This window comes from Dermochelys coriacea, chromosome 13 (genome assembly GCF_009764565.3).
Source record: "Dermochelys coriacea isolate rDerCor1 chromosome 13, rDerCor1.pri.v4, whole genome shotgun sequence".
Taxonomy (NCBI): domain Eukaryota; kingdom Metazoa; phylum Chordata; order Testudines; family Dermochelyidae; genus Dermochelys; species Dermochelys coriacea.
This window is the reverse complement of record NC_050080.1, coordinates 23,112,801-23,139,673: the sequence shown is the minus strand read 5'-3', so window position 1 is coordinate 23,139,673 and position 26,873 is coordinate 23,112,801. Positions and strand designations below refer to the sequence as shown.

The window sequence follows — 26,873 nt, the reverse complement described above, 5'->3', positions numbered from 1 at the left end:
CCTGAATTAACAATGGTTCTATTTAGAGCTGGTTGAAATCGTTCAAGTGAAGATTTTTCTTGCTGAAAATGGGATTTTGTTGAAAACTAAATTTTGTGGGAAAGTGTCATGGGACAAAACGTTTTGATTTTAACAGAAAAATGGAATGAATGGTTTTGTTTTGAGTTGCACTTTTTGTTTGTTTTTAAAACGTTTTTGTTGTTTGAGATTTTTTTAAATTTTTTTGTGGGGAGGTTGAATATGTTTTTACTCCCCACCCTTTCCCATTATAGAAAGGGAGGGAAAGAGGAAAAAAACCACTCCCTTGTGCCCCTCCACCCTCACTTTGCTCAAGTGATAGAAAAATGGGTGCAAAGACTTTTTTCCATTGGAAAAGTATGGAAAGATTTACAGTGAGAGACAGTGAGGTTTCTCTACTGCTCACCTATGTCCACCCCTTCCTTCTCCCACTGGAAAAAAAGTGATAGAAACAGGGAGAACAATGACCATTTTAATTAGGCACAACATAAAAATTTCCTGCTTAAGACCTAACCATTTTGAATGAAAAGCTTTCATGAGCCAGCTCTAGTTCTAGTGACTGAAGGCATTGTATAAGGCATTCAGATTGCTGAGATTGTAAGCAGCTGTACTATTACAGTGAAGCAATACGAGCAGATCCATGTATGACCTGTTGAATTGCTCTACTGATTATCTACAGAAAATCAGGGTACTAGCAGTTAGAATTACTAGCTGGGCATCTAATCACCTATTCTGATCAAGGCCCACAGGCTTCAGCTCTGCAGGTTTTCTCTGCAGCCCCACATAACCAACTCTCCACAGCCACCCGCTCCACAGTCCTACTGGCTACAGCCCTTCTGGCTTCAGCTCTCCACAGCAACATTCTTCACACCCACACATGGCGCGACAGCCCTCCAGCTATTTAGAAGGAAATGAGATTCTAGGCTGTGGGAATTTTTCATTTACTGATTCTACATTGGCTGGATTGGTCCAAATTTGTCCTGTGAAGGGGCCTCGGCAGGAAGTGCTGAGAAACTCCTTATTATTAACTGGCTGCTATAAAAGCTTGGTGTTTATCACCCCCTGGTGTACATATTTATCATGATGCATTCCCTATGTTCCTAAAGGAGGAATACTGCCATACTATGGAAAATATAACTAATGAACGTGGCCAGTGTATCAGGATTAGCAGTAATGGCCGTAGGAGTTTTTGTTAAAGGGCCAGCTTGTTTGTGAAGCTCAGTCCCCTGGCTATGAGAGGAAGAGTGGTCCAGGGGTTAGTGCACCAGGGACTTGGTGGACCTAGATTCAAGCCCTTTCTTCACCACCACAGACTGTGTGAACTTAGGCAAGTCACTGAGCTTCTCTGTGCTCAGTTCCTATTTTGAATAGGGGGATAATAGCACCTCTCTTGTTCATTAAGAATACTGTGATACTATGGTGATGGGGCCATAGAAGTACCTAAGATAGATAATTTGCCTCCCTTTGTGTGATCCAGTCTTACTGGGTGCTAGGATGCTTTCCTGGAATCACTGGCTCTCACCACTTTTTGTGCTGGCTCTGATCCCCTTAGACTTGGGGAGTTAAACCCAGGCACTCTGGGAAAAAGTGAAAGCTACAGAGAGTCTGGGATGCTGACAGCAGAGACAGCCAGGCTCGGAGGCACTCAAGTAACAAATTGAACAAATTGAATATCTTAAGACGACTCTAGTTTATTGTCCAGATCAGGTCAGCAGAAAATATATTGGGAGGCTGAACAAAGAGACAGGCTTCTTTAGTAGATAAATGGACTGATCATTTCATATTGAGGAACAATCTCTAAAATGTAGTTTACTGCGCAGTTGAGGGCTGAGGCATTTGCTGATGCCAAGAGCTCCTCCTCTGACCCTAGGCACAAGTGGAATTAACTAGCGCAGTGTTTTCTGATGGTTAAACTCCCCGAAGAAGACACTCCATTTGTTACCAAGGCTCTGATGAAGTAAAGTGTGGTTCATATGTACAAGGCTAGCCTTCAACTCAACTCAGAATGAATGGAGAGGTAAAATTGAATTTTACACTCCTGCTGCTATGATTAATGTTCAGGATGCCAGGTGCATGAGCCGACCACTAGGGGGCGGTGAAGGTTCACTTTGTGCCCTTCTGTAGAGACAAGAGCCCTGCCTTAGCCCATTTATGCACAAAGATGCCAAATAAAGGGGAGTCATAAATGAATAGCTGGTGTACGAATAAACCTGTTGGAGCAATAAATTCTCTGCACACTCGTCTCACCAATGCCCTTTAAGAGGAGGCTGCCCCTGACAAAGGAATAAACTTGTTTGGGGAATAAAAGAGCACATCTACATTAAATCAGAGAGTGTAATGCCATGCCAAAGATCCAGGGCCACAAGGTGCAGGCTCTGCAACATGAGTGCCACCCCAGACAAGAAATATTAAACCCAGTGAAGCCGTTCAAGGGAAATGCCAAGTGTTTCCTGTGGATGTGCTACATGGGATGGAAATCTCCCTCTCCAAGCCGGGTGAGCCATGCCCATAGTGAATGGAGAACTCTCTGCAGAGGCCTGTTTGAGGGTGAGCACTTAGCGCTTTTCTAGCCCCAGAGGATCTCTGTGTGGTAGGTCTGGTTCTAGGAACACTTTAGAGAAGGGTAAAAGAGGGCACAGAGAATGAGTCATTCTACAGTGGAAAACACTATCCCCTAATTGTCCCTTCTCTGCCCCCTTCCTCCAGCCTGCCTGGTGAAGACTCAGCTAGATGACCTATGAAGTTCATCCCCTGAAGCTCTCCTTCAGGTGTTCCCATGGGAGATGAGATGATCTGGTCCCAGTCACAAGAAAGTGTTCCACATACCCCTTTCCTATTAAACAACTATCTGTTTATCTAGTTTTTAGTAGCATAAACCCCCAATCACTATATACTGAAACACGATAAGGTTAGTGCAAATGGGTACTCTCATACAGGAGTAAACTCTCAGGGCACCAATCAGTGAAATGCAATAGAAAGTTGACCTAAGATAACTGATCTTCTCTGAGCCCCAAGACACAAGTTTCAGAGTAGCAGCCGTGTTAGTCTGTATTCGCAAAAAGAAAAGGAGTACTTGTGGCACCTTAGAGACTAACAAATTTATTAGAGCATAAGCTACTACAATACCCACCTGCTGAAGTGAAGAAACAGATTGACAGAGCCAGAAGAGTACCCAGAAGTCACCTACTACAGGACAGGCCCAACAAAGAAAACAACAGAACGCCACTAGCCATCACCTTCAGCCCCCAACTAAAACCTCTCCAACGCATCATCAAGGATCTACAACCTATCCTGAAGGACGAGCCATCGCTCTCTCAGATCTTGGGAGACAGACCAGTCCTTGCTTACAGACAGCCCCCCAATCTGAAGCAAATACTCACCAGCAACCACACACCACACAACAGAACCACTAACCCAGGAACCTATCCTTGCAACAAAGCCCGTTGCCAACTCTGTCCACATATCTATTCGGGGATACCATCATAGGGCCTAATCACATCAGCCACACTATCAGAGGCTCGTTCACCTGCGCATCTACCAATGTGATATATGCCATCATGTGCCAGCAATGCCCCTCTGCCATGTACATTGGCCAAACTGGACAGTCTCTACGTAAAAGAATGAATGGACACAAATCAGACGTCAAGAATTATAACATTCAAAAACCAGTTGGAGAACACTTCAATCTCTCTGGTCACTCGATCACAGACCTAAGAGTGGCTATACTTCAACAAAAAAGCTTCAAAAACAGACTCCAACGAGAGACTGCTGAATTGGAATTAATTTGCAAACTGGATACAATTAACTTAGGCTTGAATAGAGACTGGGAATGGATGAGTCATTACACAAAGTAAAACTATTTCCCCATGGTATTTCTCCCTCCCACCCCACCCCCCACTGTTCCTCTGATATTCTTGTTAACTGCTGGAATTAGCCTACCTGCTTGTCACCATGAAAGGTTTTCCTCCTTCCCCCCCCTGCTGTTGGTGATGGCTTATCTTAAGTGATCACTCTCCTTACAGTGTGTATGATAAACCCATTGTTTCATGTTAAAAAAAAAAAAAAAAAAAAAAAAGGCATCCGATGAAGTGAGCTGTAGCTCATGAAAGCTTATGCTCTAATAAATTTGTTAGTCTCTAAGGTGCCACAAGTACTCCTTTTCTTTTTGCCAAGACACAAGGTATTTCCAAGCAGCATCTCAGACCTGCCTTACCTAAAGGAACAGGCTTGTTAAGAAATAGGTTGTGGTTTGTAAGTTTAATGGGATTTTCCTACAGTGCTGTGTATCAAGTCTTTGCTAACAAATACAGGGACTGATCCAGGAAATGTTTGCTAGTGATTGTAATGCTTGCTACTACCACTAACATGCTAGATAGGTAATCCATCCTATATGGCAATGGTGGGCAACCTGTGGCCCGTGGGCTGCATGTGGCCCATCAGGGTAATCTACTGATGGGCCACGAGACAGTGTTTACATTGACCGTCCGCAGACCCGGCCGCCCGCAGCTCCCAGTGGCCTCGGTTTGCCATTCCCAGCCAATGGGAGCTGCGGGACGCGGTGGCCAGCATGTCCCTGCAGCCAGTGCCACTTCCTGTGGGCAGCCGTGCCTGCAGATGGTTAATGTAAACACTGTATTGCAGCCTGCCAGCAGATTACCCTGATGGGCCACAGATTGCCCACCACTGCTTTGGAAATTCACATGAATAGAGGTGCATTTAATGTGGGTGTTGTTTTTTTCTAATAACAAAACTCGTCTAAATGAAGGATGTGTGAGACTCTTTCTGCAGGTGCCAAATGCGGGGAGAAGAATCTGCAATTAAAGATCCCGAAGTTCTGGGAAGCAGGAGCATTTGTGGGCGGTGACATTCGTGCCCTGGGATATTTCTCAGCCAGACATATTTCATGAGAAATATTGATTTGATTCTCCATGGGCCAGCACCTTATTAGTTTTAGAACCAACTATTTAAAATTGATGATGTAGCGTGATAGGTAAAAGTTCTGCCATGCTCCAACTGTCTCAGGACAATATACAGTGCGATTTAAACAGATTGGGGCTTGGAAAGTCCTGTGGGAAGATCTGTGCTTTGTGAGTTTCCCAGGAGATCCTTCATAGTTGGTTTAAGCTTAGATTACTTTAAAGTAGAGAGAGGAGCTTGGGAACAATTTGCCAGGAGGTTCAATATTTTTCATGGAACTTGAAGTGCGCTTTATTTTGCATATAATGTTGCAAATAATGTTGCAGGAGAAAGGTGAATGTAAGAATTCCCCTCTTGGCTAGGAAGGTAATTCCCCCACTGTTCATCTTTGATTAATTAGCTAGATGATGTTTAATCCTATGCAGTATCTGCAACTGGGCACCTCTGCTAGTACTAGACAGATCAATGTGTCAAATGACATTAGTGGATCTTTTTTTTGAGTATGTGGTTTTAGTGCTAGTGTAAGTTACAGTCCTTGTGAATCAAGTCATTTTGTGGTACAACACTAGCAATGGAAGTGCAAGCTTCTCCCATGCCCTACCACAGCAATGTGGTGCAGAGTGAACCCTGACCAAGAGAGTCAACTCTCATCCTCTCAAGTCTCAATTATTGCAACATCTCTCTCTCTGGCCTTGACAAATGCCACCTTGTCCTGCTCAGATCTGTACGGAATGCTGCTACTGCAAAGATCATTCTCCTATTCTGTCACTCTGGCCACCTTGCCCCTCTTTTTGCATCCCTCCACTGGCTCCCCCTTCTCTATCGCGTTAAAGATAAGCTGCTTGTCTTCGCTTTCAAGGACATTTGTGGCCTATCCCCATCCTACCTTCTCACATTCAGTATCAAAAGATTGACTCCCACCTCTGATGGGCCCTTGATGCCTGCCTCCATTATTAAATTTTCGAACAAGCACCTTCGTGCTTTCTCATAAACATCCACAAATCTCCTTCATCCTCCTCCTTCAAAACTCTCTTTTGCTGCGATGCCTACAAAAAAACATAACAAGGGTTAGGCCGCTGGTGTGCGGAGATCACTGTCTGCCATGCTGACCAGTTCTGTCTCGTTGTTTTCCCCAACTGTTGTCTCTTGTCTTATAAGGAATTGTAAACTCTTTGGCTGCAGGGACGTCTTTTGTTCTGGGTTTGTACAGCACCTGGCACAGTGGGGTGCTGGTCCACGAGTGGGTCTCTTAGGTGCTACTACAATAAAAATAATAATAATAATTCATCATCATCATAAAAAGGCACAATCTCTAGGCATGAGATGGCAGTTCAGTCTGCAGGCCCATTTGGTGTTTAGTCTCTGCTGAGACTGCTAACAAAGGTGTCTGCTTGAGACAGGATATTTCCAAGATTGAAACTATCAGTCCATTTGTCACAGATTCCCCCAAGAGGGATTTCTATCATTTACATTTGACATTTACATGGCAGTGGTGTAATGTATGGCAACAGGCAGTCCCTGCCGCAAAGAGCTTACACCTAACAGCTTGTGCTTACTACAAACCTGGGCTGGCATCCAGCTGGGGGTGATGGGTTCTATAGTCACTACTTGGCCTGACCCAGCTGTTACCATTACACCGAAATTAATAGCAAATCTTAGCATATTAATTCTAGGTAATGAGGAACCCAGAAGCATCTGAATCATGTGGTTTTTCTCACAATAGAGCATATAACAGGGCAAATCCTGTCCATGATAATCTCTCCCGGCACTCCCAGAGGTAGTTCTTCACTGATAGTTTTCAGAGTAACAGCCGTGCTAGTCTGTATTCTCAAAAAGAAAAGGAGTACTTGTGGCACCTTAGAGACTAACAAATTTATTAGAGCATAAGCTTTCGTGAGCTACAGCTCACTTCATCAGATTCATTCAGTGGAAAATACAGTGGGGAGATTTATATACACACACAGAGAACATGAAACAATGGGTTTTATCATACACGCTGTAAGGAGAGCGATCACTTAAGATGAACTATTACCAGCAGAAAGGGGGGAGGAGGAGGAAAACCTTTTGTGGTGATAATCAAGGTGGGCCATTTCCAGCAGTTAACAAGAACGTCTGAGGAACAGACGGGGGTGGGGGGGTGGGAGAAATAACATGGGGAAATAGTTTTACTTTGTGTAATGACCCATCCACTCCCAGTCTCTATTCAAGCCTAAGTTAATTGTATCCAGTTTGCAAATTAATTCCAATTCAGCAGTCTTTCCTTGGAGTCTGTTTTTGAAGTTTTTTTGTTGAAGAATAGCCACTCTCAGGTCTGTAATCGAGTGACCGGAGAGATTGAAGTGTTCTCTGACTGGTTTTTTGAATGTTATAATGCTTGACGTCTGATTTGTGTCCATTTATTCTTTTATGTAGAGACTGTCCAGTTTGACCAATGTACATGGCAGAGGGGCATTGCTGGCACATGATGGCATATATCACATTGGTAGATGCGCAGGTGAATGAGCCTCTGATAGTGTGGCTGATGTGATTAGACCCTATGATGGTGTCCCCTGAATAGATATGTGGACAGAGTTGGCAACGGGCTTTGTGGCAAGGATAGGTTCCTGGGTTAGTGGTTCTGTTGTGTGATGTGTGGTTGCTGGTGAGTATTTGCTTCAGGTTGGGGGGCTGTCTGTAAGCAAGGACTGGTCTGTCTCCCAAGATCTGTGAGAGTAATGGGTCATCCTTCAGGATAGGTTGTAGATCCTTGATGATGCGTTGGAGAGGTTTTAGTTGGGGGCTGAAGGTGACGGCTAGTGGCGTTCTGTTATTTTCTTTGTTGGATCTGTCCTGTAGTAGGTGACTTCTGAGTGCTTTTCTGGCTCTGTCAATCTGTTTCTTCACTTCAGCAGGTGGGTATTGTAGTTGTAAGAATGCATGATAGAGATCTTGAAGGTGTTTGTCTCTGTCTGAGGGGTTGGAGCAAATGCGGTTATATCATAGAGCTTGGCTGTAGACAATGGATCGTGTGGTGTGATCTGGATGAAAGCTAGAGGCATGTAGGTAGGAATAGCGGTCAGTAGGTTTCCGGTATAGGACGGTATAAAGTCACAAAGTTCAGCCACCAGGTTTGCCGTGACATTATTGGGGATACTGTTCCTGACGGCTTGTAGTCCATCTTTGTGTGGAATGTTGGTGTAGAGGGCTTCTACATTCATAGTGGCTAGGATGGTGTTTTTAGGAAGATCACTGATGGATTGTAGTTTCCTCAGGAAGTCAGTGGTGTCTCGAAGATAGCTGGGAGTGCTGGTAGCGTAGGGCCTGAGGAGGGAGTCTACATAGCCAGACAATCCTGCTGTCAGGGTGCCAATGCCTGAGATGATGGGGCATCCAGGATTTCCAGGTTTATGGATCTTGGATAGCAGATAGAATACCCCCGTTCGGGGTTCCATGGGTGTGTCTGTGTGGATTTATTCTTGTGCTTTTTCAGGGAGTTTCTTGAGCAAATGGTGTAGTTTCTTTTGGTAACCTCAGTGGGATCAGAGGGTAATGGCTTGTAGAAAGTGGTGTTGGAAAGCTGCCTAGTAGCCTCTTGTTCATATTCTGACCTATTCATGATGACGACGGCACCTCCTTTGTCAGCCTTTTTGATTATGATGTCAGAGTTGTTTCTGAGGCTGTGGATGGCATTGTGTTCTGCACGGCTGATAGTGTTACAGAAACCCCAGCCCTTTTGCATTCGCTCTTTAGGAATGAGCAGGCGCCAGCAGGCTGAGTGACTTTTGGACTCTGTTGTAAGTGGGGTAGTTCATGGTATTATGGCAAGCCCGTAGCCTAACACAGTAGAAGAGTTCAGCACCCCTGGTTTACTCCTGGTGTCAGTGAGGCAATATTTGTGTGGGTGCTTAGAGCAAAAATGTGGCCATTGTAAACACTACCATTTTTTGAAGGAAGGGTCCTGAACAGTGACTCTTGCGCTAACTGCGGCATTGTGAGCCATTACTGTAGAGTCTGAAGGAGCTGCTGGATCATGTGGATGGTGGGGGGAAGTCTGAATGTACGGCAGAGAGATCTAAGGGACAAATGTGAAGAACGGAGTCCTTCAGAGTAGGGTTCTGTGGTGGCAGAAGGTTTTGCACCCCAGCATGGAGAACTGAGGATTAGAGTTATGTGGGGGAATGGCTGGATGAATTTCTAACAAAGGTTTCAGCCTACCAGTCTCCCCATTTCAAGCGTGCGGGGGTGGGGTAGGGGAGAAAGCAGGAGCCCAGATGACAAAGAATAAACGGGCTGAAGGATAACAATGAGTCAGGCGAAAAAAGGAAATTGTTTTTCTGACAATCTGCTATTGTGTGTGTGTGGGGGAAAATCCCTGTAAGAACGAGGCACCCGAGAGAAAGGGATAAGTTAACATTAAATGGGCATCCAGTGACAGGGGAGGAAATGGTGGGACAGCTGGAAACGCAGTTGGAGCCCAGAGAAAATCGATACAAGATAAGCATTCCAGGGGTAGCGCTGTTCATCAGGTGACAAAGTTAAAGGCAGCCAGACACTAAAAGTGAGAAAATATCACTGACCCCCGCAGTATTGATCAAAGAGCTGAGATGCTCAAGGCCAAACTCACTAATAAAGTGAGACGTATCAGCAAGGAGCCCATCAGAGCAGATGAGTTGGCTTGTGAAGATCATAAAAATAAAATAAAAAAATAAAAGCATAGAAAAAGCTTAGCTTGTGAAAGTTCTTGTTAACCACCTTGTTCGTCTTGTTAAGTGCAAAGGGAAGAAACAGAGCCTGGTGGAGAGGCTTAGTCAGTGGATTTAATCCTCCTCCCCCAGATTTCAATATGTTAATAAAACTCTCTGCAAATTGGGTGGATCTGATGTTTGTGAAACAGAGGAGCTAATAGCAATGTCTAGAGTCAGGCACTGTGCCAGCTTCTCCTGCAAAGAAGCACCTGTCTGAGCAGAGCTAAGCCATTTTGTCCAATTTTGTTTACGGAGCCTCTCTGATTGAAGTCCCCCCATCCTAATTACTCTTGCCCATTTAACAACGGTGTTGGTCAAACACACCCAAGTTGTGGCGTGGACATTGGGGCTTTCACATGGAAATGGTTAGGCTGGTGTCCCATACACAGCAGGGGACATACCCACAGACAGGAGCCCTATGGTTGTCATGGAAACTCAGGGTAGACTAACAGTCACAGCTCACTTGTACCAGCCCAGTAAGGATAACTTTTAGACAAGTGTCCTGGACAGAGCCATTCTATGTTGTCTAATGGGACTAGTCTGGGGACTTCCTGTCTTGCGCTCAAGGTTCTTTTCCTGAAGGCCATGCCCTTGGATTTTGGGTTTGTCACTACACCTCTGTCTCACTTTCCCAACCTGAGGAACTGGGAGAGTGAAGCACCTTTATGAGTGCCTGCAACTCCTTTTGGGAGTTCCAGGCCACACTTGACTTTGTAAAGCTAAAACCCTTCCTCCCATTTTTACCCCTCTCTAAGAATGGGAGCATGACCCACACAGAGGCTAACTTTGGAGAGCATTAGGTGATGACTACCTTAAAGGTTGGGATCAATGGGCTTTGAATCAGGCCCTTGGTTAGTGGGCTTGTCATTCAATTATGAGTTGTCATGTAAGTAGTTGGGCATATTTTTAGTTTCCTAAGAGTAACTAATCTTATGGTGATTGAAAGATTTATTTAAATTTCTCAAACCATTTCTTCTTACAATCTTCTTAAGACTATCCAGCTCTGCTTGTGATAGTGATCGTGTGTGTAATGATAGGTCTGCCATAGAAAATGGGTACAACTTCCAATGGGGCCAATGAATCAGCTAACGTCGGTACAAATCTCTTGTAAGTGTCCTTGGATGACTGGATCTAGAGTCATAGCGTTTAAGGCCAGAAAGGACCATAAGATCATACAGCTTCCTGTGTATCACAGCCACAAGTGCAACAACCAGAATTAGATTGAAGACAAACTGCTATGTGCCACAGGCAGAAAACAGGAAGGACCGAGGTGCACCAGGGCCTGAGCTCCCTGAAATGGCGGGGAATTGATTTAGTGAACTTTGCTCAGATGATTCTAGAAAGTGACCCAATTCATTCCTTCCATTATCTTTTTGATAGGGCTGTCTTTGAAGAGACTAATTAAGCAGCAATTAGGAATACCTATAGAAGCTGCAGCACAGAAGGGGATGGATGGGACAGAAGTGGCTGTAAGCCACCTTAGCATTCTTGGGTTTCTAGGCTTTTTAGGGACCTGAATAGCCCCCGTATAAGTTAGAGAAGCCTTGGGGCTGCTCTAATTTATGACAATGTCCTGATGGCTGCATATTGGATGCTGGAATGTCTAGAGCAGCCCGGAATATCCCATAGCATCATGTGAAATTACTCCTTTTCAACATGTCCCTTACCATCCCCTGTTCTGGGGCTTGCCTGGAAGCCTGCATAGGGTACTTTTGGCAGCTCTGTGCTGGGAGAATACTTCTTTGGATCTTTGAAGCCTGGGTCTGGCATCTGAATGCTACTTGCAATTTATGTAGCGGCCCTGGAGCAATCTTTTTTTTCCTTGCAAAGCCCCATGTGTCCATCTGAACTAGCATCCATTTGGCTCTGACATTGATTTTTCTTAAGGAGGAACAGGTAGAGAAAAGAGGTAGGCTGAAGAGGGAGTAGGGATGTGCTGGGAGCCAGTGAGGGTAAGGTAGAATCAGGTATGGAAAATGGCTCTGTAGTGAAAGGTGCAAAATGAAACGGGACGGGTCTGTGACACACTGGCACCCCAATATTCACCACTGTCATGTAATTAGGATATGTTTTGTACAAAATATGCCTTGTGAGGTATCATTCTAAAAATCTTGATCTGCTAGACATTAATAACTAATTGGATAGTATGTGCTACTGTCATATGTAACGTTGTGAAGTTCGGCTATGTATGTATTACTGAAACATGTTGTGAGGTTGAAAACATCCACAAGCAGCCTTTCAGGTACAACAGTAAAAAGGCCAAACAATGTTAATGGCTTATTGAGGAAATGCACACAAGCACAATGATTACCCCAGGAACTGTCTGCAATTGAAACCTCTCAGAGATAGCACTACACAATGCAACTGTCTCACCCAGTTCACAGCAAAAGAGCTTTCCAGCAAGTGGGAAGAAGGTATAAAAGGGGTAAAACAACATCATGATGGAACCTCAGTCTCCCTACAACAACACACCGAGGGCCAAGGACTGAACTGTGGGAAGTAATGGCTCCAGGCTACAGGGATTTTTATCCTGTATATGAAAACCTGGGAAAGCCAAGGCAACTTGTGCCTTAAAAATCTGCCAGCGGATTTATCACTCAGGGTGAGAGTTTGCTAATTCATATCTATCTAGTTTACGGTTTTGTTTATTTACAAAGGTAATCTGCTTTGATCTGTTTGCTATCACTTATAATCACTTAAAATCTATCTTTTGTAATTAATAACCTTGTTTTTGTTTTGTCTGAAACCGGTGTGTGGAAATTATAACATGGGGCAGAAGCTGTTGTATATCTCTCTCCACATTGAGGGAGGGGGCAAATTTTATGGGCTTACACTGTACAGTTCCCTTTGCAGTGCAAGATGCTACAATTTTGGGTTTACCCTCTAGAGGGGTGTGTGCACTTGAATACTGGGCAATCGTTGGCTGAGCCTTCCCATGCAGAGCTGATCTCAGCATCTGTGCATATAGCTGCAGCTGGGTGTGTCTCTATCTGTGTGTATGCTGGTGAAAGCGCAAGCTTGGAGAGCTTGGCAACTTATCACTGCACCACAGTGTGAAAGGGAGCCCAGGTTGGTAAGTCAGGCGGGCTCAGTGGTACCCCAGTTCCAAGTGGCACCCTGGGGAGAACCTATCCCAGCGTCCATTTTCTGATGCATATAAAGAGACTTGGATGGGTTTTCCTCCTGCTTTCTTGGTTTTAGAAAATTTAAGAGTATCTAATCTCCCTCTGGAGGACACCTTGGCTGACTCAGATATGTATTGAGAGGTCTCTGTCCCTAATTAAAGGGGGAGGGGTACCAAATCCTCAGAGCTTTTCTCCCAATTGTCAAATTAAATTGGGGTAATAAGAAACAATTGCATGTAAACAAGGCCATGTCTACTAGAGCTGTGTGAATAAGTGACTTGTTTCAGTTTGCTGGAAGTTCCAAAAAATTAAAGAAAAAATTTAGATTTGAGTTGAATAAAATGTTCCATTCAACCCCAAACAAAATCTTTTGTTTAGATTTTTTTAAAATAAGTACTCTAGTCTCTTCACATGGGAATCTCTCTACCTGTCTCAATTATTCAGCTGCTTTTCTTCCGGCTGCTGTTATGTGGACACACTCAGGACTAGAGGCAGCACTGGTAACCATGCCTATAGTTAGGGGATTGTCTGACAATTCTCATTTTAAGATTATTTTCTGTTACCTACAAGTTTGCCAAACTTTAACCTCCAGGCTGAAATTTTCCATGCTGGGGGTTTGCATCTGGCTGATACATTTGGAAAAAAAAACAACTTTCAGAAAAATCCTGCTCAGCTGTTTTCTAGAATCAGGAAAAATATACCTTGTGCATGTTAAATTCTTACAACAGTTTAATTTAAAAGCTTTAGTGCCTCCATTCCCTGGAGTGGGGACTCAACATTTGGCAGGGAGAGGTTGTCCTGCAGTCAGAGATGTGTCTCTTGCTGTTGCTGTGAAAATGTGCCTACATTTGGCCAAATTACAAGCCTCCAAAAATAGCACTTAGCACATGCTCATTAGAGGTTAGCAGCATTATTCTCTGAAGATTTCAATGGCACTGAGCATGCTCCATTCACACATACAGCTCCTGTGCACTTATAGGATTATACAGTTCCCTGTGCAGTGCAAGATGCTACAATTTTGGATTTACCCACTAGAGGGGTGTGTGCACTTGAGTACTGAAAACGACATCATGTACAACCCCTTGTTCAGTTGTTGCAGGGGTTGGAAGGTATCTAATGAATGAAGCAGGGCACTGTAGGAAGAGAAAGGAAGGTGCCATGGTTAAGGATGTTGAATGTCTCCCTAGAAAACTGGGTTCTATCTTTGCATCTCCCAAAGGATTCCTATATGATGCCGGGCAAACAACTTAAACCAAAATTTTCACAGGTGGCCACTATGTGCCTTGTTTTCTGGATGCCGAACTTGCATGAAACAGCTTGGGGCCTGATTTGCAAAAGGGAACCATTCAGATACTATGGTGAGGGGTGCCAGAGAAAAGTCCACAAGGAAAGGAACACTTCTGTATTCAGTATAAGGTCTGCATAGTATTTAGATTCAGATGCTTTAAAGTGGGGAAGGAGGAGTGGGGGAGAGAACCCTTTATTTTAAGACAGCCAAGACAACATAATCTTTCTCTAGGATCTCCAGCTCGTTGAGCTATTTACTCAAATTTTGCCACAAATCAGTTAAATAGCTTTTTGGAAAAACGTTCCTAGAAGTGGATCAATGTTCATTGCAAATCAGTAGCAGGCTGCCTGTGTTGTAGGTTAGTTGCAGCTGTCCTCCCTTCTTCCACCTATGCTTCTAAGGCAAGCTTGTTTGTCCAGACTTGTTGGTTAATATCTGATTGGGAGTGAGATTTTTCAAAAGTGATCTCAGGGGTTTCCATTTTTCGTTACCTGACTTGAAACATCTTGAAGGGGCCCGATTTTCAGAGGGTAGGGGCTCAGCACATTCTGTTAATCAGGCCTTTTTCGAGATGTGTGAAGTTGGGCACCCAAAAATCACAAGTCTTCAATCTTGAGCATTGCATTTTGTTAGGAGAAGTAAGGTACGGGGGAACAAAGACCACACAGGCCCCTTTGGGGTCCCAAAGGGTCTGTACTAACCATCTCAAGAGACACAATTCTCCTTTACTGAAGTAATGGTGGCTTGTCCCTATGACATCATCTAGAGGTCTTACAATTCCACCAGTTAACTAAATACACAAGGAAAAGTTGCTGATCTAGTTCCCAGATCACCCTTAGCATCATCTTTAAAGGAATAGCATGAACCTGCCTGGCCACATTGGTCAGTGAATCGGAGTTTACAGCTGCTTTGCATCGCCACCAGAGCAGTGCATGTCAGCAAGTGTAGTAATTAATCTGTCTCTTAATTTGCTATTAACTTAATAGCTTAGTTATCTGAGATGCAGAGTACATTGTTTAATATTTAATTATCTTAAATACACAAGTAAACATCCAGAACATGAAACTGGAACTCATCTGTCATAGCTAAAGGGAATATCCGTTTCCTTTTGATGGGGTTATCTATAGAAATCTGGCCACTGGCTGGGCAGCAGAGAGGCAGGTGGTGGGGAGAGCAAGGCTGTAACTGAGTAGCATTGATGGCAGGGGAGGAGCTGGTCAGGGTGTGAGAAGGGATGGAGTGGCATGCAGGGGACTGAGTGGTAATACTGGGGGCAGTGGGGGAGGCCAGGGATGTATATGAGCCTGGCAGGGAGTGGGGAGAATGTCATGTTGGGAAGACCAAGGCTATGCATTGGGCAGAGGGTGGGCAGCCCAGTCATAAGGGTTCCAAAGACTTGCCATGGCACTGTTACTTCAGCTGCATCGTGTTCCCAGGTAGCATTGCTGAGGCCACAGCACAGTGAGTATCCTTGAAGTGCAGAGACATCAGCACTCAGAGACTGGGCTCCTTCCGCCCCCACATTTTTAGACTATGCTGGACTTTCCAAAGCAGGGGCAGATCTACCCCTCCAGCTGCACACCCCAGAACTTGGGTGGAATTTTGGCCACGGGCTTCTCTTGATTGGGTTTCAGCAGTTGTTCGTGGGAAGTTCCAACTGGGGTAAGCTACACTGGTGCAGTGCAGGAATCCTCAGGGATTTCACCAGTGCAGAAACCAAGTGCAGAAAACCCCTAAGCCATCCAGAATTCTGCTGGGGGTGCCAACGGCAAGGTGGCCAAGGCTTGTTTAACACAAAGCCCCTGGGTGTGTCACTGGTCATGAGAATCAGTCCAGGATCTCTGGATCTAGAAGGATGAGCTTCTATTGCCTGAGCTAAGCGACTTCAATCTGTTAGCTCCAAGACTGTAGCATACTCAAATGTCTCGCGTGGCCCAGCCACTAGAAGGGGACAGAGCACCACACTGAGTAAGCGTGGGTTACATTTGCATTCCCCCTCCATTATGCACAATAGACTTCAGCAATCCAACCCAGCAGGCTGAGCCTGTGGTTAACCACCTGAGCCCCGGCCAACTCCTGCCTTGTCAGCCCTCCGATTTAACAGGGCATTGGCATTAATGTTTGCTAACTGCCTGGGAAGAGCCCAAGATGCTTAATCCTCCCCCCCCCCCCGCCCTGCGCAGCGCTGAACTTCTGCCTAATTTGCTGTTACTACAAAGGCTTTCCCAATTCTCCATAATAGGAAACAATAGTTCCCCTCGACTTAAACTGATGGGGCACCTGGACATGGGCAGCGTCTCGTGTCTCCGAGAGGCCAGACCAAGTTGTTGGATAACGGATGATGTGCCACTGCCTGAGCGCCTGTGAGCTCTGTTAGATCAGCACCCTGCCCGCTTGTTGGTATGGTAACGGCCCTTTATTTAGTGGAACACGCCATCCATATCACCATCTGGCTATTTGTACTTGTCTCATTATTATTACTCTTTGCATTTTCTTCCAGTGGATGAGTAATGGAGGAGGGTTAGAGGGAAGGGAAGGTGCAGAGGGAAGAGAGCGGTGATTTGTGGGATAGGTATCTCATCTCTGAGAGGAGAGCATTTATCTTGCTGAGCTTCAGCTACAGGCAGGACAGTCCGGGAACACCAGTGTGTGTATGTGTGTGTGTATGTGTATGTGTACATATGTACATGTCAGCCCCCTGGTGAGTGACAGTGCGGGGGAACTGTTTTATTTACGATTATTTCATAGCATGAAGCAACAGACAATATTCATTCACATTCTGTTTTCTAAAGTTCATATTCATTTACATAGAACCTAGGAGGTGTTCTGAACAGAGCGGTACAACATTTTTTGGCTGAAATATTTTTTCAGCAGAAAAATGAAAATTTGGAAACATCAAAAAGTTTTATGAGTTCTTGTGGTTTCACTGAATTGTTCATGTAGCAAAACAAATCAAAACCATTTCTGAATTAACGGAAACGTTTCAGTTTGACATTTTGGGACAAAACAATTTGATTCTTTTTTGTTTGAAATGACTTTTCATTTAAAAACTTCCTTTAATTTTATATAGAAAATTGAAAAATGTTTAAAAAATGGTCCAGGTCTAAGTGAAAAACACTTGATTTTGTTAAATGAAACATTTAAAAAATCTGTTTATATGTACAGCTTTAGTTCGGAAAGTAAACCACCACCTTCTATCAAGATCCAAACAGTTGCAAACTGTATGGGATGTTCTGATCCTTATCCAAATTGTAGTTTCAAGCCCCTTCCTCCCAAGTGTTTTATTTTTAATTTATTAGTTTAGTAGACCTTTTAATAATAATAATTAATAATAAAAACTTTGAGATTATTCAAGGCAATACTCTGGTGTTAATTGGGACAGTAGAAGTAGTTTTTTAACCAGTCTTGGTGAAGTCAAGTATGTCATCATGCCCATTACAGCATAACCAATTACCTACCACCCTTTCTCCTAAAGTTGTGTGAAGGTATCTCACTGTTTTCTCCTTCTGTGCAGGTATAATGATAGATGGATAAATGGTACTTTTACCTTTCTTTATATGCCATGAGGAACAGACTGCAGGGTAGTTTGACACCTGACAGATTTTGGAAACCATTATTTCCTATTACACAAAGGGCAAGAATAAATAAGCATAATGCTGTGCATGTCAGAAGGAAGCCACCAGGCTGTGTCAGCTGTACTGAGCCTGCAATGTTTGATCACGCACTAGTCATCAATGGTACCACGTAACACTGCAAGCTGTTGCAACAAGTAGAATCTATCTGGGTGACACAGATAGTCCAAAGCCCCATGTTGATTGGCTGGTTAGGCCTGTGTTGTCACAGCAATGAACCAGTTCTCTCCAATGCACAGTGGGACATTGTCTCTGATACCAGAAGATCGCACCGATTGTGAGCAACAAATATTAGGAATGGGTGAGTAGTATTTAGCACTTGCTATTATTTTCTTATCCCAGTGGCCACAGTTCGCCGTTCCTGGCCAATGGGAGCTACAGGAAGCAGCGTCTGCCGCAGCCATATGCTGGTTGAAAGGGGACGATACTGTCCCCACATTGTTGCTGCATTGGAATTGGGCTATGGTGCTGGTCTGTGTTCTTTTTTTGGGATCCACCCTACTCTTGCTTGTGGCCTGCACCAATCTTTTATCAATATCTAAAATCTGCTTTGCATTTGGCTTGATATTCAATTATCAGTGAACTCCACCATCCCCATTGTGCTGGGCCTTGAAGTTCTCTCACTTGGTTGCAAAGATCTGTTTACATTTTTGTACTGAAGTGAGGGTTTTCAATACTCTGAATTAACTCCTTTATGTCAGAAAGATCTTTACTTGGAGTTAATAAAGAGCAGAAAAACAACTCTCTGTCTCTGTGTATGTGTGTGTGTATAATATAAAATATTATATTATTAAAATGTTAAGGATTAAGAGAGATCTCCAGTGTTTGACATCAGAGAGCAAGTAAATGCAGTACCTGGTCTCAGAGTAGCAGCCGTGTTAGTCTGTATTCACAAAAAGAAAAGGAGGACTTGTGGCACCTTAGAGACTAACAAATTTATTTGAGCATAAGCTTTTGTGAGCTATAGCTCACTTCAGCTGTAGCTCATGAAAGCTTATGCTCAAATAAATTTCTTAGTCTTTCAGATGCCACAAGTCCTCCTTTTCTTTTTGCGAGTACCTGGTCTGACACTCGACTTGCATGTCCAGAAGATTAATGTGTACTGTCTGTATTTACAGGATTTCATGCAGAAGCATTGGAGGGTACTTGGCAGCCATTGTAAGTGAAAATCAAAATAAGCCACTGCTGCAATTAGAGCAGAAGAAACCAATGTATTATCAACTAAAATGGAGACAACAATGCTCAAGGAAGTTACAAATGTGAAAACCCAAGCTCTGAATTTATGCATTGTATTTCCAACACGTCTCAGATTCCACTGCAACTCAGGTGCCCAAATTCACAGCACTGAGGGCCACATTGGCAGCTTGCCTGGCCCCTAAAGCATGCTCTGAATTTTTATATACTGGCTTGGAGTCTTAAAAATTCACCTTCAGGATGCGCCTACAGGGATTTTCCTTGGCTGTAGGGTCAATTGCATTGACTGACAGAGTTCCTGTAATATGAAACCCTCCCTTCCTGCAGGGACAGGAGGAGTTTTAAAGCTCCACGACTGTAAAGCTATATTGTCTATTACAGTCAAAAATCAATGCACTCGACCGTAATATCTGCTTGTACTTGTATGTTCCTTGGTAAATGAATTAGAACTTGCTTGTTGACTGAATTTGCAAGCAATTACAAGTCATAGCTGATCATTTTTGTCCTCCCCTTGCACTGATGCATAGAGGGGACCTTCATCTTAGAATTCCAAAGGCCATGCTTTGCCTACCCCTTGGGTTGCAAAACTCAACAGGGGGAAAACCAAAAGACCTCAGATAAAAAGGCCACTAGAACAAGCCAATCAGAGGGCAAACTGTGATAACGGCCAATTATGGCAGTATTATAAAAGATGGCATTACAGCACTGAAAGTATTGATTGAACCTTTGGCTGTTGCAGACATTGAAAGAGAGGAAAAGAATGAGGGCAAGATCAATATATGCATCTTTAGACCTATTTATCTCTGGATGATTTCTCCATTCCCTTCCTGTTCGATATGGCATAATTTACCTTCATAAACTGTTCAGCGTCAGGGGTCCATTATCAGAGTAATCAGTTTTGATTAGTAGAGAAAGGGTACAAAATTGTTTAGCCTCTAGATAGAACTGTGAAAAGTGAGTAAACTATGCTTGACAGCACCTAATGCAGTTAGAATGTAGACTTAATTTGATTCCAATTCTTTATGGCTTTCTGTGATTTCAAGCATCTATTGGTTTGTTAGAAAAATATAATAGGAAATGGGCCGTGGCAGGTGGGAGGGGAGAGGGAAGAGAGAGATAATTTAAGTTTGCAGGATGCAATTTTCCTCAGTATAAACATTCTAATGCAATTTGATGCCCATTGTGTTTTGGTGCACCAGGCGGGGAGCTTTTATTCTGCTTATTTATTTTTAGAGCTTTGAGTGTGTACATGGGATAACCCAGGCTGGATGGTTTGCTTTTTATTTCCACACTGCTTGCTGAGTTTTAGAAATGCTAACTGACCGTACACGTCTGGGAGTCAGGACTCCTGTGTTCGCTTCTCATCTCTTCCAGAGATTGTGCAACACATTGAGTTAGCCTCTATCTGCCTCAGATTCACCATCTGAAAAATGGAGACATGAGGCTTAATTCATTGTTTCCATAGTGCTCTGTGATCCTTCATGAGGCTTGTAAGTCATTCATTCATGGGAGAGTGATTAGTCCTATTGAGTCTAATATCAGTGGAAGAAAAGCCAATTAAGATTTCATTAGACACAGTGACTTCTCAGCAGCTGATTCACTCACTGCTCCAGTTCTTGATACTTGGAGGCAGAATCAGAATAGTGGCATATTGGAAACATCCATTCATTTCTCTCCGTTCCATAATTGATTGGTCCAAATCAGCAGGCCTATCAATCTAGTTATGAGGACAAAACTGCCTGCCTAACGCAGCCACCACATAAATTACTCTTCTGCCTGCTCCCCATTAGAGCCTATATGTATAGTACGTTAGCGAATATGACCCAATCTTTTCCCATCTTTAATTCAGTTTAAGGGTGTTTTAATTGGATTAGTTCATCTGCAACCTCCTTTTGTCCTTGTGAGTCAAGGAATGTCAGAATTACTGTTTAAAAAGTTTGTAGGCAACTCCAATCTGTTTTGAACTGGAGGCATGTCTGTTTGAGCATTTTTCATGTACTTACTGCAGCAGGAAGTCAAATATTGTAGCAGGATTCATAACAGGAGAGGGTAATTTTGTTAACAGTAGTATCACTAGTATTGATATAAAAATTCAGAGCAATAGTAGTATTGCTATTTATACATGTAAGGATAAGAACTATTAAACCAGATGTAGGAAGGGGGATTGCATTCCTTTGAGAAAGGCCAGAGACAAGATACCAAGATGGGCCAACCTGGGATATGTTAAGATCAAAGGACTTTTTTGTTATTCCATACTCCTCTGTGATAAGAACATCTGTTCCTGTACAATTCCTTTACTGCCTGTTTTGTTGCTTGGCTTTTACAAGACAAACAAAAGTGGTAAATCCTTTAAATACAGAAGGAGATTAGAGGAAAGGCAAATACTGACAGATAAGAAAAGTCTTTGTAGTTGTCCAGCGGAGTCCCCTATTTCAATCTCATCTCAAATCACTCCAAATATGCCACCTGGCACATGGCAGGCTTGTGAGAGCAGTGGTGCCAACTAACAGCTGGGCACATCTGTTACATGGGGATAAGACTATTCCACTAGCAGTCCGTCCTCCACTGCATTTTGCTTGCCCCACAGCGTCCACCCTCACTTTCTTCCCCTGATCTGGAGTCTTTACCCCTCTCAAACTGTGGGAAGTTCTGGTGACTGCAATCAGTGTGTATGTCATATAACATTCAATCCCTGCATGCATAACATTCAGCACCTGCTGCAAATTGTTCCGCTTAGTTCTACAGTAACTGGTCTTTGAACAGCTGGTCTAGTGAATGAGGAGACAGTCCTTTGATGCTGTGTAACTGGCTTGCACTGGGCTGGGCTGTGTTGCTGGTCCTTGCAGGTTGGCAGTCAGCACTGATACCTGCATGCAGCTCTGCTTGCTCTATTGGAATTGATAAGCAATATGTTAGGGGCCATTAGCCATCATTTCAGGGTTCAGAGATTAGGTCTATAAGACCATACATCCAATGGTGAAATCCATTCTTTATTAGATGTGTTCCAGTCCTCTCCACCCCTTTCTCTCCTCTTACCGTAAACTGACATGAAGATTTAATTTCAGCCTTGCATTAGATAAATAATCAATTACGGAGAGAGGCAGGGAGATGTGTGAGCCGAGCTAGGGTGGCGGGTAGGTCATGGCTGGTGTGTGAGCAGTGCTGTGGCACAGACACACACGCAGGGTTGCCTGCCACTGTAAACTTTTAGGTGAATGTAAAATTGACAATAAAACCTGAGTGCACCAACTCCCACTGTATTTAACTGAAGCTTTTAAACCCTTTCCAGATACCCAGGTTCTCCTCTCTCTCTCTCTCTCTCTCTCCCTCTCTCCATTAAGGACATCAGCAGCTAGAAGGAAAGGAAACAGACCTGCCTAAACAGACCTGGAGAGAGCTGGATGTTACAGCCAAACCAAGAGTCTGTCTTGGCTTCTACAGCTACAGAGACTTGTTCAGTGGGAGTGAGATTTACCCCATGTAGTAAGCCAGTGTAGGTCTATACACCACTACACTCTTCCTCATCAGCAGAAAGATTACTTCCCCAAAGTGAGTCAGAGAATAGTATTTTACCAGGCATATTTACCTATAGAGCTTTAACTATATAATTAGAGCTGGGCAAATCAATTTGTGTCATAGGTTTCCTAGTCACAACTCCTTAATATTTAGTGTACGTCCTCTTGTGAGCAGAACTTTCAGCAATGTTGCCAACTCTTGTGATTTTTATCAAGAGCTTTGAAATATTTGGTGATGTATTTATAATCCCAGCTGCTGGAGGCAAGTGATTGCAGGAGAAGTTTTGCTTTCGTTTTAAAAAGCTTCCAGCCTTTTTGATTGTGGAGAATAACTTGAAAATGCTATCCAAATCCACCCTAAAGGCTCAAAAGCCAGATGGCAAATAAAAACCTAATGGTGACAAAAAAGCCTCATGATTTTTAAGCCACTTGTAGTTTTTGGGGTCCAGAATCATGTTTTTTGAACATTTGCGGTTGGCAATAATGGAAACTTGGCTCCAAGGAATGAAGTGGCCAAGAAGTATAACTGTTCGTTAATGGTGTTAGAAAGTCCTCACTTTCCACCCTCTTTGTGTTTCTATGCTATCTCTGAAATCAGGATCTGCTATGGTAGCAGCACCAGGAGTCTTGGAAGCTGCCGTTAAATGGTGAATTTATTTCCACCTTGAGAACAACCCAGAGTTGGCTATTGGACTTCTACAGTTGGAATTTAGTCCAATACAGTTACGGTATTAAGAAATGAGCTACATCCATGGATCAGAATTGCTAACTAGCTCAGATTCAGAATCCATTCTTGAAGGTTAGACCTGGCAGAATACAGGCAATATTTTTTCCAAATTTCCTTCAATGGTATCCATAACCCTTTGAATTTGCTTTTCACAAGTGTGTGTCAAATTTGTATTTGCATAAGTATGTGCTCCAGTGCTAATGTGGGAATCTTAATATTCTTTAATTAGACTAGCTCCTGTAGTCAGGGAACAGAACCAAGCAATATAGGTAACCTATCACTGCTCAGATATCAAACCACAAATACTAAATACTTGAATTTTTGAAGTGAACCATTCACAAAGCAATCTATAGGCAGGCTTTTGTTTGATCACAACATGGTATTTATGGATGCTGTGTATTACTGCATTTTTATCTATTCATAGTGAGTTTTTAGACAATTCACAAACCAGGAAAAAGGCTACATGTATCTAATGAATAGTTCACATGAGTTATGCTCCCAGCTCTAGAGATTAGCAGAATAGAAAAAACAGAACTTGATTTCTGGAAGCCATTGTGAGTATACAGCCCAGACAATAAGAAAAGCCTTGCCTGATTCCCAAATTTAATCTGGAAGCTGATGTTGGAAGAATAAGTATCAAGAAATTCTTACTGAGGTACTAGTTTAAAAGCAGCAGGACTTTGGTTTTGGCTGTGTCGATAAACTCTAATGTCTTAACAATGGTTGTTAACTCAGCAATGGCAGAGCTGTGCTGTAACATTGTTCCTGTGTGGGTATGGAAGAAAATTGTTAAAACAAGCGTTGAGTGAATAATGAAATAATTCATGTGACTATTCATGGGGCTCCAGTTCAGAGTATTTAAGCACGTGTAACTTCAAGGACATGCTTAAGTGCTTGGTTGAGAAGGCTTAGTATTTTAAATGAATTTGCTTCAGCTATGTGCAAGCCTTTTTGTCAAGCACTTTCCATGAACATTTGGACTATAACATTTTGCTGGCATAAAAGTTTACAGAAAGCAGAGTTCAAAGTCACGTTCAGGAAAATTGCATGTACCAAATTAATAGTTGTCAGGTGCAAGTTTTCATACAAAAAATGTCTGGGCTTAACCAGACAAACACTATGTTACTTATCTGATCAATCACAAAACTGTTACATTTTAAAGTTACAATCCATGGAATAAAGAGGTACTGGCTTGCAGGTGTTCCCATGAGAAGAGGCTAAATTAATGGAGTAAGTTATTCACTGTAAATTACTGGCTTATCCCTAGTTATAACCAGGTGAAAATCAAACGTGTTTTATTCACACTTGAGCAAAAGTTGATTATAAAAAGCTTGTTTATATCCAGAGGTGCACCCAATTCCTGGATTTGAGGAGGTTCATCTCTAGTCCCAAACTTCATAGCTTTCCACTCTTTAGAATGGGTGAAACCCAATTCCTGGATCTGAACACCCCCACGTTTGAGGGAAATTTGGATCCAAACTTTGAGGCTGTGGCCTATCTCTTGCTCTATCACAAGACCTACAGATGGCTGGAAGTCACACTTATACTGAGCAGTGGTCACCAAACCTATCTTCATCAAGAGTTACTAGCTCTGACTGTAGGCAAACATTCATCTCTTGGCCTGCAGGACTTAAGAGAGGTAACATTTTTCAGTAGTTATTTCAACATGTCAACAAGCCACACCACTTGCATCTCTCTGACTTGCCAAAGTTCATCTGTGATAACATGACTCGTGGCATTTGGATAATAAATCCATAAACTAAGGGCCCCCATAATCAGGTTCAGGAATTCAGAGAGAGACACTAATGATACAAATGTAATAACCTTTGAAAACATCTCTGGAACAAACAAAAAGCAATCAAGTGCAAGAGTGAAGCAGCATAACATCATCCGCAGAACCCTCCATACACACTCCCCTTGTGCATCAGAACCCACTATTAGTTTACTTGGTGCCAAAACTTTGGGAAAAAATCCATCAACTACACATCTAAGAATGTATACTGGGCAGTATGCGATAGGAGAGAAAGGGACACATTTTCCAAGTGGTATTTCACCTGAATAGAGTTTTGTGTGAGACTGTATCGCAAGTGAAAAATAGCATTGGCCTTAAACTGAGTATTTGAGGGCTTATCTGCATAAGAGTTGTACTGCTTTTACTATCCTGGTATAATTAAAGTGGCATCACAAACCCCCAGCCCCCCCAAGTGTGAGTGGAGTTATACCGGTATAATGGTGCTTTATACTGATATAGCTATTCCCATATAGATATAAGGTGCCTTTATTCTGGTATAACTGCATCTGTACTAGGAGCTGTACTGCTTTAACTTGTTTTTAAACTAAAATAATCCCCCTCTGCCCCCACCAAAATAGTTACACCAGCACAAAAACTGTGTGTAGGCCAGCCTGTTAAGAGAAGTTTCAGCCAGGGGGAAGGGGCGCTGGGGCTTGGGGCTTTAGCTACAGGGGAAAAGCTGGGGCTGAAACTGGCACCTCCCTTGTAGCTAAAGCCCCAAACCCCAGTGACCCCCCACAGGGCTGATGCCAGGAACAGAGCTGCGGGGCTGAAGCCCCGAGCCCCAGCACTCCCCACGGGTCTAAAGCCATGAGCCCTGGTACTTCCGAGGGTCAGAAGCTCTGAGTCTCCTCCTCCCCACCCAGAATCCTGATCCCCCCCCACTCTGCAGCTGCAGCCCCAACTCCCCATGGCTGAAGCTCTGAGCCCCAGGGCTAAAGCCTGGAGGCGCAGTATAGTACTTGCTGTGTTGGGGGTTTTTTGGTCTTTTCATTGCTGCTGTGATTAATCACTTCCAGGGCCACAGTTGACCGGTAAGTCTGTAACTCTGGTGTTCATATCTTTGAGGTTCTACTGTATTTCCAATGCCAAGTGTTAAATATGATACACAACCCATAGGATCAGTGACAAGCAGTGTAATAATCATAAGTGTACAAATGTACATAAAGCACTGCAAAATTAATAGGTGCATTGATAGTGTTATATTCATAGACATCCATCAAGCAGCACACAATTCCTAACAGGCTCAAAAATAGCAGGGCCAGGCAGAACACAGTACACCACTCTGCATTACTGTGGCTCACTTTCCCCCCTTTTCTTCACAGACATTGTGGAGGACAGTGTTCAAATAGTAAACGTAGGGTTCTTTTTATTTACCTCCTCATTTTTGAGCCCTTAAGGTGCACTTAGGTCACATTGTCAAGCTTTTCTTGGCAACCATAAGACCTAGATCCTTTTATGAAACACGTAAATTGAGATTCTCACATAATCATGTGACTCTAAGAGGTGGGGCTTTGAGGAAAAACACCAAATGTCACACGACTTGAAATCCCACAAAAGATAAAAACCAAGCCCTGCCTATTCTCGAGCACCAGAGTTTTGGAAACAGCATACTCAACCCATGGAATGGAGAAGGTAAATGGAATATTGCAGTTTTTAGCAGTCTTCTGACCTGATCAACTAGTTTCAAAGGAAGCTAGACCCAGACTGAGGAGGGTGGGGGTAGAAATAAAGAGGGAGGAACAGCTTTTTTGATATAGCACCTTTTGAAATCACTTTACAGAATGTATAGTTACATGCAGAATACCAGCTCTCTTCACTCAGTACTAAAATGCAGCCATTTCTGGGATGAAACATGGCAAGTGTTTAACTGTCCACAGCAATGTTATGTAAGTGTAGGATAGAGAGGGAAGATGACTATCTTTTGTAATCAAAATTGAG

The 26,873-nt window shown here is 43.2% G+C and overlaps 1 long non-coding RNA gene across 2 annotated transcripts in view; it reads left to right on the top strand.

Annotated features, from left to right (window-relative positions):
- Positions 1 to 23,904, top strand: part of LOC122456427 — a 33,706-nt gene extending 9,802 nt beyond the window's left edge. Inside the window, exons 4-5 of one of the 2 annotated variants that reach the window (XR_006275351.1) lie at positions 17,587 to 18,005; positions 22,188 to 23,904. This is a non-coding gene — a long non-coding RNA (uncharacterized LOC122456427). The remainder of the gene's footprint in view (positions 1 to 17,586; positions 18,006 to 22,187) is intronic. The other variant, XR_006275350.1, reaches the window with a different exon arrangement.
- The last annotated feature ends 2,969 nt before the right edge of the window (positions 23,905 to 26,873 follow it).